Source organism: Lepidochelys olivacea (assembly GCF_965140295.1).
Source record: "Lepidochelys olivacea isolate rLepOli2 genome assembly, chromosome: 3".
NCBI lineage: Eukaryota > Metazoa > Chordata > Testudines > Cheloniidae > Lepidochelys > Lepidochelys olivacea.
Window position 1 is genome coordinate 164,962,725 of NC_140413.1, and position 12,327 is coordinate 164,975,051.

The window sequence follows — 12,327 nt, forward strand, 5'->3', positions numbered from 1 at the left end:
GATACCCACTGGGTTATTGCCTTCTGGAAACAGGCAAAGCAATGCTATGCCTGGGGGGGCGGCATAGCCATAGAAGTATGAAGCAACTATCAAGGACTGTGAATGAGCTATAGAGTCACAGAATATTCAAAAACCATCGTAGCAACTTTCTGTGTTATATGTAGGGCCCTACCAAATTCACAGTCCATTTTGGTCAATTTCACGGCCATAGGCTTTTAAAAATCATAAATTTCATTATTTCAGCTATTTAAATCTGAAATTGCATGGTGGTGTAACTGTAGGGGTCCTGACCCAAAAAGGAGCTGTGTGGGGCGGGCTCGCAAGGCTGTTGTAGAGAGGGTTTGCGGTATGGCTACCCTTTGCTCTGCATTGCTGCTGGCGGCGGCGCTGCCTTCAGAGCTGGGCAGCTGGAGAGCGGCAGCTGCTGGCCGGGAGCCCAGCTACGAAGGCAGAGCCACCACCAGCAGCAGCAGCAGCAGCAGCAGCTCAGAAGTAAGGGTGGCCTGGTTTGGTATTGCCACCCTTCCTTCTGCACTGCTGCCGCTCTCCGGCCACCCCGTTCTGAGGGCAACATAGAAGTAAGGGTGGCAATACTGCAACTCCCCTAAAATAACCTTGTGACCCCCCCTGCAACTTCTTTTTGAGTTAGGTCCCCCAGTTTGAGAACCGCTGGCCTCCCCCATGAAATCCGTATAGTATAGGCTAAAAGCACACAAAAGACCAGATTTCACAGCGGAGACCAGAGTTCACAGCCTGTGACACGTTTTTCATGGCCATGAATTTGGTAGGGCCCTACATTTATATCATATCCTCAGAGTATGGCAGCAAAGAATCCTTTGGTATGTCTGGGGTAGTGAGACGTCTTGCAAGGTCATTGTAAGAATAGTTTTGATAATGCTGTGGAAGGTAAATGTGCCTGCAACAAGAGGATTTTATATAGTTACTACACTGAACCCTTTCCCACATGGAAACCTAGACTCAGAAATCCTCTCACAAGGTGACCAGGGAAAAAAGTGTACAATGAAGTGCGGACGGTTGGGGGGAGGGGACGACACCCTGCTTCTCTACAGGAACCAAATGTCTCACTAAATGACTTGCTGAGCCAGGCTATTCTTAGATCTTACATATAAATGGGATACATCTTTTAACCAGATGATTCAGGAAAAAATTCCAACTTCTAGTGAGAAAAGATTTAAGGTCAGCTTCTGTACTTCACACTACAAAACCTTTTCACACGGACAAAGGGACCTGCAAATCTAACTGTCACATGTTTTATAACATGAAGAAAACCAGGAGATTTCCATGACATCCAGGTTTGTTTTTTTTCAGGGCTGTACTAGGTCCTTTACAGCCTGCTTTGGAAAAGGTTGGGGGAAGGAGGGTGATATTGATTATTTATGAAGGACTGAAACTAACTTCTTTCCCTGCCTCCGTTTACCTATTAGTTACTGGGAGAGTCTTTGCAAGGTACTATGCGTTTTTGATGCATAAAACGCATATGCCTTATCCCATTGGTCTGCAGATTGTTATAGTTATACACACACATAGCAATGTACATTTCTGTTTTTCCTGAAAAGACTAATGACCTTCAGGAGCTTAAACATGTTTCAGCTCACTGGTATAGGTGGGGCTCCTCTGCTGCCCATGTGAATTCAGTTGCAGGTTTGGGACCAAGCTCACTAACATACAAATAGCCCCCAGTATAAAATATATCGCCTAGAGTGGCATTAATGACCTGGAATTTGAGTTCTTGTGACAGGGTGGACTAGGCCCTGAGGCCCCCTGCTGGAGATCTTGTGGCCCTGCCACACCCGGCCCCAGAAAAGACAGTAGAGAGGTCCTCCAAGCTGCCTAGAGTGGTTGTGTGGGAAGCAGCCTATCAGGGCCCACCAAGCTAGCATAAGAAGAGCTGCAAGCTAACATGAGTTCAATTCCTTGTTAGAGTTGGAGGGCAGTGGATGGTGCTTTGGGTTGGTTACCACCAAGGATAAGGCCCTGAGATAAGGGTAAAGGATGTGCTGGATCCATGTGGGAGTGGCACAGGGAATTGTAGCACCAACACAGTTTATTTAAAGGGACATGATGGTGGCTGCTATCTGTTGGGTCCATGGGCTGGGACCTGGAGTAGAGGGTGGATCTGGGTCCCCCACACCAGCCACTGGGATACTGGCCTGGACTTTGATGCACTATAGAAGGGGAACTGAACTCTTTTAGTGGCCTGGCTGAAGAGCTGGGGCCAGAGAGGTGAAGAGTCCCCAGGGAAGGAGCCCTGGGGGATATGACCCCACACCAGGGCTGGGATTGCTTAAAGAGCAGAGATAATTCAAGGTAGCCCAGAAGGGGCTGAGAGGCAGTTTTGACCAGGTTAGTGTGATAGGCCCTGTTGGACTGATTGATGAGTGAGCCCCAGGATAGGGCTGCAGATTGAAGGACTTTACAGAGGGTGCTGAAATAGACACCCCCCCTCCCACTTCCTTGTACTTATATCCCAAAAGGCCTTTGCTTTTTTCACATAGACTGCATGTGACTTGGTCAGAAGGCTGAGTTGCCAAAGACCCGCCACAAACAAGTAGAGAGAGAGTGTGCAGGCATACCCACTTGGCCAGTGGGTGCATGTGAGAGGTGAGTGCACCCTGTTATAGTCCTGTAATGGAAGCAGAGAAAATACCTTTATGGTTTATTTTGTAAATATCTCAAGAAATGAGTATAGGCCTAAAGTCTGTTTGTTTGAATATTACTTTATTAATAACTAGAACTCAGCACTACTCTTGCCAGCTTGGATTAAAATGCCTTTCCAGGTGAGTGAGAGATTACATATATTTATGCATAGCCCCCTTATTACCTGAGTCTAATGGAGAACCTTCAGTAGCTATTAGCTGTACAGGGCCTATGGCACGTAGCTGAGCAGACCAGATTCTATTCTGTAGTGTTCAGTGGTACACATGCACACTAACCACTTCATTACAATATGTATATTGCTGATGCTTTATTCTACTCCTACTCTCTATTTAAAAACCAACTTTGCAATGGATTAAAACTTTCAAGTAGATCCTCAGCTAGTAGCTGCTTTAGAAGTAAATATTAATTAAATTCAAATGAACTCACCAGCTGTTCCACTTGAAGGAGAAATTCCTTGTTACCGTCTCCCTTCGCCCCCCCCCCTTAATTCAGTGGACCCAATCCTGGCAAAACATGACACAGAAAAGATTTGCTAGCTCACCAAATCCATCCCCTTTCAAGTGTAGGAAACTGCCACACAAGAAAGGCTGAGTCAGACCCTGCTGCCATTAAACTCTTCAGTGGGAGCAAGATAAGACCCATTAAACTGATAATGCTACTTGGGATCTTAGCCAAAAGGCCAAATGCATTCAAAAGCTGGAAAAAGACACTGCTACTTTTCTGTTTAGTGCTTTCAGCAACAATTTTTGAAATGGTGGGAGAGGTAGAGAGGGAATTCCTTGTTGCCTTCTCTATTCAGAGCAACGCAGTAACCTATAAAACAAAACCTGTTTACAGGTGTTCCTATATTTCATATGTTTCCCCAGATGCTTTTTTTATGGTCTTCCCATCAGGCATCTGAGCAATGAGTGCGTTTGGCACAATATTGTTGACTTTGCGTGCCAACTTGCAACCCTATACAATGTTTAAGGTAATGAAAGAGCCCTCTCTGAGATATTTAAAGAGGTGAACATGCCAAGTGGAAGATGGTTTGGTGTAGAGAGGCTGATATAAGTGGATTTACTGTGAGCCAAAAGGGGTAGCAAGTAATGCAGTAAAATAGTCAAACATATCCATGGTTCTGGGAGATTCTAAAGATGACAAGGTAGTGAGCTGGAGAAAGGAAAGGAAGAGAGCTGGGCATGCAGGCAAATTCGACTGTGGGGAAAGTAAAGCTTTTGAGAGTTGGGAGGAAAGACTAAAAGAATGTGGCAATGGAAACCCAAGCAAGAAAGAGGAGTTTGTGATGAACAAAAAATGGTGTACTGGAGTGGAAACTGGGTCCATAGGGCGGAATATGAGGCTGGATGCCAGAGAGTAGGAGGAAGAGGGATCAATGTAGAATAATAAGGACATAGTCTTACTATGGGGTTTTGTTTTCTTGTTTTGTTTTTAACTGTACACCGGAGTGATACTTTTACCCTAAAAGCAGGTTTAGAACAAGGTTAAATGGCATCTTTTCTTCAAGTTAAAATGGAAGGCATTGTTCCAAACTGCTCCACTGGAAGGAGCTGTTCATTCTGACTCCTGTCTGCCACTCTGAGATGCATGAGATCGAGGGGACAGAAAACACTAATCAATGGGGGGTGACAGAGAAGAGAAAGTGGGACAAACTAGTGAGGAGACAACTGCACCCTTCAGTGTTGCTTGGACACTTTTTGCCTGTATTGGTAAACTATTAGAGAAGTCAACTGCAAGGGCATTCAGAGCAAATCAAGGCTCAGAAGATCTCTGTGCAGAAAGAGTAGCATGGGTCAGGGAAGCTCAAGAGGCTTGTCTACACTGCAAAGTTGTCAACAAAACTTTTATCTTTCACTGATACTTAAAAAATCCCCCCCCCCCCCCCCGGCCCACGAAAGACAAGTTTTGCCAATGCAATCCTGCCGACAAAGCTAAAACGTGGCTCGCAGGGCTGGAAGTATTTTGTCAGCAAAAGTGCTGAAAAAGAGCGTTTACACAGGCTGACTTTTAGTGACAAGGCTGTGTCTACAAAGCCTTGTCGCTAAAAGCTGTGTGGTGTAGACAAGCCCACTGTGACTGCTTCAGTCTTACTGCAATGAAAATAATTTTATCAAGTGTTTCAAGGCCGGCTTCTTACTCAGAAACCTCCCTTCTCTTCAGAGTGCAATGTCAGCTGAGGTCTCTCAGAAGACTCAGAGCCCAATTCTTCACAGCTTGGCAGCTTGTGTAGTCATTTACACCTGTGTAAGCTGAGTGGGAACTGCTAACATTCTGATTTGGTAGCAGTTTACACCTACTTTGCACTCACAGGGTATAGTTACACACTACAATAACACTATTAATAAATGACTGCACAAGGTGCAAATCTGGGATGAATCTGGTCTATGGGATGTAAAGCCACTGTGTCTCATGCACACTCTTGAGGTAGAAAATAGAGGAGACAAGCTCCTATTCAGGGAGAGAGTCTTGAAGAAAAAGTGCTAGCCTGGATCTTCTTCCCAAGATCCCTTCTGTGGTCTGAGGAGCCTTTCCTTTGTCACGCTCTGTACCTTAGGGGAACAACCCGCACCCCCAGTGTCATCCTTGTAAAATGATTGTGTGGTAGACAATGCAAAGTTTGTCATGTCGGGTGTCTTCGGAAGGCCCATGATGCACTGAGCATGGTTGTTATAGTAATGTTACAGGTTATAATTTCATGTATATAGTTATGAGGCTGAAAATGTGTCCTTGTGGCTTAAAGCAAGCCCAGACAAAAACTCTCCAAGAACAGAGAGGCAGTTCACACCTCATCAGGGCATGTATGGGACAAATGCAGCCCAGCCTCACAGGAACAAAGGATGCTGGCCTAGGCAGCAACAAAAGGATCTGTTAGACCCTGGAGTGAGTCACCCCCCACCTTCCTTTGGTCAGTTTAGAACTGCGAAGAGGTAATGCTCACCTGACTCTGAAGGGGAGGGGGAGCAAAGCCAAGAGGGAAGAAAGGACATGATAAAAGGGATAGACATTTGCCATGCTTCCTCTCTCTTCCACCTACATATATAGACACCAAACCAAGAGACGGAAGCGCTGATCAAACGGGAGAGCCTGGCTGAAAAGTAACCAGCAAGCCTGTGGTGAGAAGCATCTAAGTTTGTAAGGGCATTGAAAGTATTAAGATCAGCTTTGAATGCCTTTTGCTTTTATTTAATTTGACCAAATCTGACTTGTTATGCTTTGACTTATAATCGCTTAAAATCTATTTTAATAGTTAATACATCTGTTTTTGTTCTATCTGAAGCAGTGCGTTTGGTTTGAAGCATGTCAGAGACTCCCCTTGGGATAACAGCCTGGTACATGTCAATTTAACAAAGAAATTGATAAACTCATATAAGCTTGCAGTGTCCAGCGGGCATAACTGGACTTTGCAAGATGGAGGTTCCTTGGGTTGTATCTGGAACTGGAGATATTGGCTAGCATCATTTGGTTGCAAGTAGCTAGGAGTAGCTTACATGCCAGAGACTATGCATGAACAGCCAGGAGTGGGGGTTCTCACAACAGAGCAGGGTAAGTCTGGCTCCCAGAGTCAAGGATTGGAGTGACCTAGCAGATCACCAGTCCAGATCACACCAGAAGGGAATATCACACCTTTCACTCTGCTGAGGTCAGGGAAAGTCAATCAATGGAGGTATTACTGCATTAGATGGAAATCATACCAAACTTGGCAGGTGGGCTGAGATTCACCTTGAATGTTTAGGTTTGTTCTAACTAAAAAATCTACAGGTATGAACCTGTGCAAACTGAAACCCTAGATGTAGTGCCTAGGGGGCTCAACCCCATTGTTCTAGGCACTGTACAAACATAGAACACAGATTGTCATACTTTAGGGACAGGGACCATCTGTCCTGAGAGCTAGGGTGATCAGATGTCTCAATTTTATAAGGACAGTCCTGATTTTTGGGTCTTTTTCTTATATAGGCACCTATTACCTCCGCTCCCTGTCCCAATTTTTCACACTTGCTGTCTGGTCACCCTACTGAGAGCTTGCACAGTCTAATTTAGGACAAGATGAGATGTGTATATTTGTCCACTAGGAAATGTGCTGCTTGTTCCCATCTGATAGCCTATGCACAATTTTGGGCTGTACCAGTTTAGACTGTCTTTGAATCAGTAACCTAGAGGTGAAAGGCTCTATATCACATTACCAAGCCCATGATCCATCCAATCCCTCAGACAGTAGTTTTTAATCCTAGATCTTTGTATAATGGATCATGAACTATTTTGTTGATTACAATTTTAAAATGGAAACCCTTGATTTATTGCACACATGGCACTGGAGAATTAAGAGATTTTTTTATTTTGAGACAGCTGAAAAACTGATTACAGCACTTCTCTTAAAGCAACTATTTACACCATTTTATAATATGTATCTTCTCAACTGAACTATAGCAATAAAAATCATGCCTGGGAGAGTCTCATTAGAAGTTGGATCAGTTTTTATATGGGAGAAAGAATTCTTTGGCCTCTTTGAACCAAAATCCTAGTTCTAGCAGCTTTAAGCTGTTGCTTTTATGTAAGAGGAATATCTGGATGGGGTATAGTCAGTATAGTGACTACCTTTCCTGTTGGTCTTCTGGCACAGGAGTCATGGCCAAGATAAATGGGGTGGGGCCACGATACCCCTGCAGTTATTTCTGGCAGCTGGAATGGCCCTGATTCAGGCAAAGGGTGGGAGAGGTAAAAAGGTATACAGAGGTGAAGTGATTTGCTGGAGTTCACAAAGAAGGTCAATAGCAGAGCTGGGATTAGAATTTAGGAGTGAAATCCTGACTTCATTGATTTAAATGGGGCCAACATTTCACAGTACGCCTCCTGATTTCCAGTTCAGTCTCCTTTTTAGAGCATGCTGCTTTTCCTGGAGCCTGCAAAATTGGTACACTTTCTCTTTTGTCCCATCCACTGAGCTGCACTGACTGCAGCTCAGAATCTAGGTCTCCCTCTGCATATGCTATTGCCAGTAAGCATACCCCTTTACTACAGGACAAATAAGAAATCACATTTGTAAAAAATCTTTCAAAGCAATTCTCATATGTTCTGAGTAATTCTGAAAGTCTTCAGCAAACAAACCAAAGTAGGAAGAACTAATCTTCACAGATTAATTTTGTTCTCTAGCCCCATTTTATGGGGCAGCAATCTTGCAATGATTATTGATTATCAGGCAGGATTTCTAATCCCCTTAAGGTCATTAAGTGTACTTAATTAAAGAGCAGTTAGCAAGCTTCTCTTTACCAAAGTAATAGTGGCTGTTAAAAGTGATTTGCACATTACCAGTATGGTGGCTATTACTCTAATGGTCAATTTGTCATTTATATTTTCCAAAACAAATACATTTGGTAGGTCAAATGAGTGCAAAAAAGCATCAGACATGTACTTGTTACAATATATGTGAAAAGCAACGGTCAGGAAGATTTTTTTTTTCTTAACGCACATAAATGTGAATGCATTTGTTTTACTTTAGTTGTACATTTTATCTTAAGGTGAAGGGTATAATAAGTAGGCACCATTTTCTATTTCTTTTATACATGCCAATATCTGGATATTGATGTAGGTTAGATATTAGAAATCTATCATTATATTCAAATTTGCATATAATCTTAAATCCCCACTGAAATTACTTTCTCAGATACTGGGTTTTGCAAATTTTTCATAATCTCAGGCCAGAGGAGAATATTTCTGGAAAGTTTTAGAGAAATCTGTTCAGTCTTTTATTTTATTTTTTTGAGGGAGAAAGTTTGGGGAGAAACACGTTATGAGCATTTGAAAAATCATTTCTGAATGTGCTCAGCTGAGTTTTCCTAACAAATTTCAGCAGTCCCTAATGAAGCTGTGACCCTTTTGAAATCACTAAAATCTGTGGATTCTCCTTGCTTGATCTAATTAGTGCCTGTTAAAGAGAGGGGTTTAGTTTCTCAGGTTGCTACTGGGATGATTTTTTTGAGACTGAAACACACCCTACAAAATAAAAGCCTGCAATGTTAAAAGCCTGCAATGAGAAAAATCTCAGGTATAAAAAAATATTGTGGCAAATATTTTAGGTCTCTCTTTTCCCACAACCCCCACTTTCATTTTTAACCAAATCTTAAAACTTTTTCCTTTGTGCAGATACAGTTATTTATTCCTTTTTCTAGTGGCAAATAGGATTGTTCACCTGATGGAAGAAAGCACCTCTTTTGAGCTCTGAAAGGTGACAGGATATCACCTCTTAAACATATCCTTGGTCGAGGACTGCGCATTCCCCATTTTTGGATGTCAGGTCGGGGTCGTTTGGGACTCTTAGGGGGAGAGGGATAGTCCACATTTGTGGGGAAAAGAGGAAATGTTTCTATAGAGGCTTTTTCTTTTCTTGTCTTAATGGCAGCTGTTTAGGGGTTTGGAGTTGACAGGGACGGGCAGAGTGCAGGCAAGGTGGAACAAAGCTGCATAAATAATACATTCAGCTGCATAATACATGCAATTCATAATCCATCCAGGAAGAGAAACATATCAAATTACATATGGGTAAAATATATTTGAGTAAAAATGTCAGTCAATAAACAACAAGGAAATTGCAAGCTGTTCATAGGCAATCCATGCTGAAACAAAACAAGCTCCCCCTCCAAAAGGAGGGCAAATTCATAAAAGGGCTTGAGTGTGCCATCCTGAATGATGCATGGGACTACCTTTGGAGAAAGGGATTATTCAGTATGACTAATGGTACAAAAATTCTCTATCCTTAAGGACCCTGCTCCTGCTCCCACTGTGAAGCCAAGGGGAGTTTTGCATTGACTTTATTGGGAACAGGCTTGGGGCCTAGTTATTAATGCTTGATGGTGCCATAGCACATGCATAACATCTTCATTTTAAATATGTGCATACTGTTAGGTTTCCTCCCACTACATTTAATTTAGATATTTTCAAGCAGCTTACCAGCTAACAATCTTTTAATATTCTATTTATTTAATACTGTTGCTTGGGATGCCCATATAATCAGATAAGGGTCATTAAATCACTTTTGTGATTAAATAGGATAATACTATTTATTCGCTTTACTCACCCTATTAATATTAGAGCTTATGCTGACTATATTTTGATATTTAAAATGAAGTTATATTTTTTCAAATATCATAATTATATGAAAAGGCTATATTATCTCATTGTGAGGATTACCTTCCTGTACCTTATCCACCATAATGTCTGCACATATTGGCCTTCAGATTTCCTCATGTTAGCTGCTGACCTCAGGCATTTCTCTGGTCTCCCATCTGGCATCTGTTATTTATCCTCCACATAGTTCTAAAACATGTCCTCCCCCACGATTCCTTAAGATTTGCTGAGTAGTCACTCTTAACTATTCATGCGCCCAATGATATCTGCTTCATTCAAAAGACAGTTTGCATTTTCCGGGGGGCCTGCAAACCAACTTTTCACCTGTTCCTTTCTCCAACTGCAACCAAATTCTGTCAGGAGATGGGCATGATATCTTGCTGAAGGACTACCATGGAGAAGCCATAAAAACTGCTTTCCAGGGCTATTAACTTTGAAAGACTATCAACTACTGAAAAAACAATGAGGAGTCCTTTTGGCACCTTAGCCCGTGAAAGCTTATGCTCAAATAAATTTGTTAGTCTCTAAGGTGCCACAAGGACTCCTCATTGTTTTTGCGGATACAGACTAGCACGGCTACCACTCTGAAACCTATCCACTACTGGCTTACCTGCCTGGAACAATGGATCTTCTACACTGGTGTGGCAAGCCTGAGGGGGGTTGGAGCTGACAATCATCACACGTAGGCAGGAGGGGCTTTTGCTTGCCTGAAACCCTATCAGAACTTCATGGGGTGAAATCAGACTGGGGAGGGTGCAGCTCGGGACTTTTGTTGTTGTCAATGAACTCTAACTCTTTTTAGTGCTTTGAATAATAGTGTCTGTTAAATACCTTTGCTAAGCCTGTGTTCCTTGCTTTCCTGCCATGTTGTCTCCAAACGGGTTAAATTAGAAACCCAGAATGCCCACAGTTTAGGTGGAACTTTGTGTGTGTGTGGGTGTGTATGAGAGAATAACTGGGGAGGCTCAGACTGAGGTTGTGATTTTTGGGGATAGTGTGTGTCTGGACAGGGGGGTTCCAATTCCCAAAGAAGAGTGTCAGATGAGGTTGAAACCCGGGAATGGGCCCTAGACACCCATAGCTAGAAATAGTGACTATACGCTAGCCAAACCGAATTGCATTGGAAGCATGTGGGATTGTGACAGACAGGTGACCATACAGAAAGGCACTAGGTCAGGTTGTAACAAGGGGATTGCAAAAGTTTTCACTACTTATGAAATTTTGAGACTTCTGAAAACTTCCAGACAAACGGTTATAGAGCTGGGCAGAAACCTGGAACTATTTTCTGGAGACATTTTTTCAATTTTGTGTTTGTTTGCTGAAATTTTGAAATGTTCTGATGAGTTGTAAACCTCTACACGTACACACACAGGCAGACTCCTTCCTTACCACTTCCCTCCAATATGTAAACTGGCCATTCAGGCTTGCTCCATGTTTTGTGCTCCCTATTCCTCTCCTGCAAAAACAACAACTTGGCAGCTCTCCTCTCCTGCTGCTGCTCTTCACTGGCTCCTGTCCGTAGCTCCTCCCTGGTCTGCTTCTCCCCTGCTTTGTCAATAGTCTATTACCAACTTGCCAGTTTAAAACTCTCTCCCTCTGTGCAAGCATGTGAATTCTCACTCCTGCACAGCAAGGCCTCCTTATTCACATGTTTAAACAAATGGATGCTGAATGAGTTTGTGCTGCTTCTGTGTTGATTTCCTGTTACTATTTTAGTCAATGAGCTTTACTATCATGAATGAAAGCAAATGTTAAGCTTGAATGTTTCAATATTCACCATCAATACATTTCAAAGAGTGGGCCAGATCCTCCCCGAGTCTTGATCTTTTCCCACTGAACTAGGAGTCACTAGGAGTTAGGGTTGCCAGGTGTCCAGTTTTCAACTGGAAGGCCTGGTTGAAAAGGGACCCTGGTGGCTCTGGTCAGCACTGCTGACCAGGCAGTTAAAAATCCGGTCAGCGAGGCTGAGGCAGGCTCCCTGCGGCTCCTGGAATCAGCGGCATGTCCTTCCTCTGGGTCCTATGCATAGGGGCGCCCAGGGTGCTCTTCACACTGCCCCTGCCCCAAGTGCCAGCTCTGCAGCTGCCATTGGCCATGGTTCCTGGCCAATGGGAACTTTGGGGGTGGTGCGCAGAGTCACCTGGCTGCACCTCTGCATAGGAGACGGAGGAGGGGAGACATGCTTAAGGTAAACTTCCAGGAGCTGCTTAAGGTAAGTGCTGCCTGGAGCCTGCACCCCTGCCCTGATCCCCCTCCTGCCCTCCACACCCCCTGGTCCCAGCCCAGAGCACCCCTCTGTACCTCAAATCCCTCATTTGTGGCCCCACCTCAGAACCTGCACCCCCCAGCACAGAGTCTATACCCCCTCCTACACCCCAACCTCCTGTCTCAGCCCAGAGCCCCCCCCTCATACTCCAAACCCCTTATCCCTGGTCCCACCCCAGAGCCCGCACCCCCAGCTGGAGCCCTCATCCCCTCCCACTCCCCTGCCCCAGCCCTGTGAAAATGAGTGCGGGAGGGTAGGGAGAG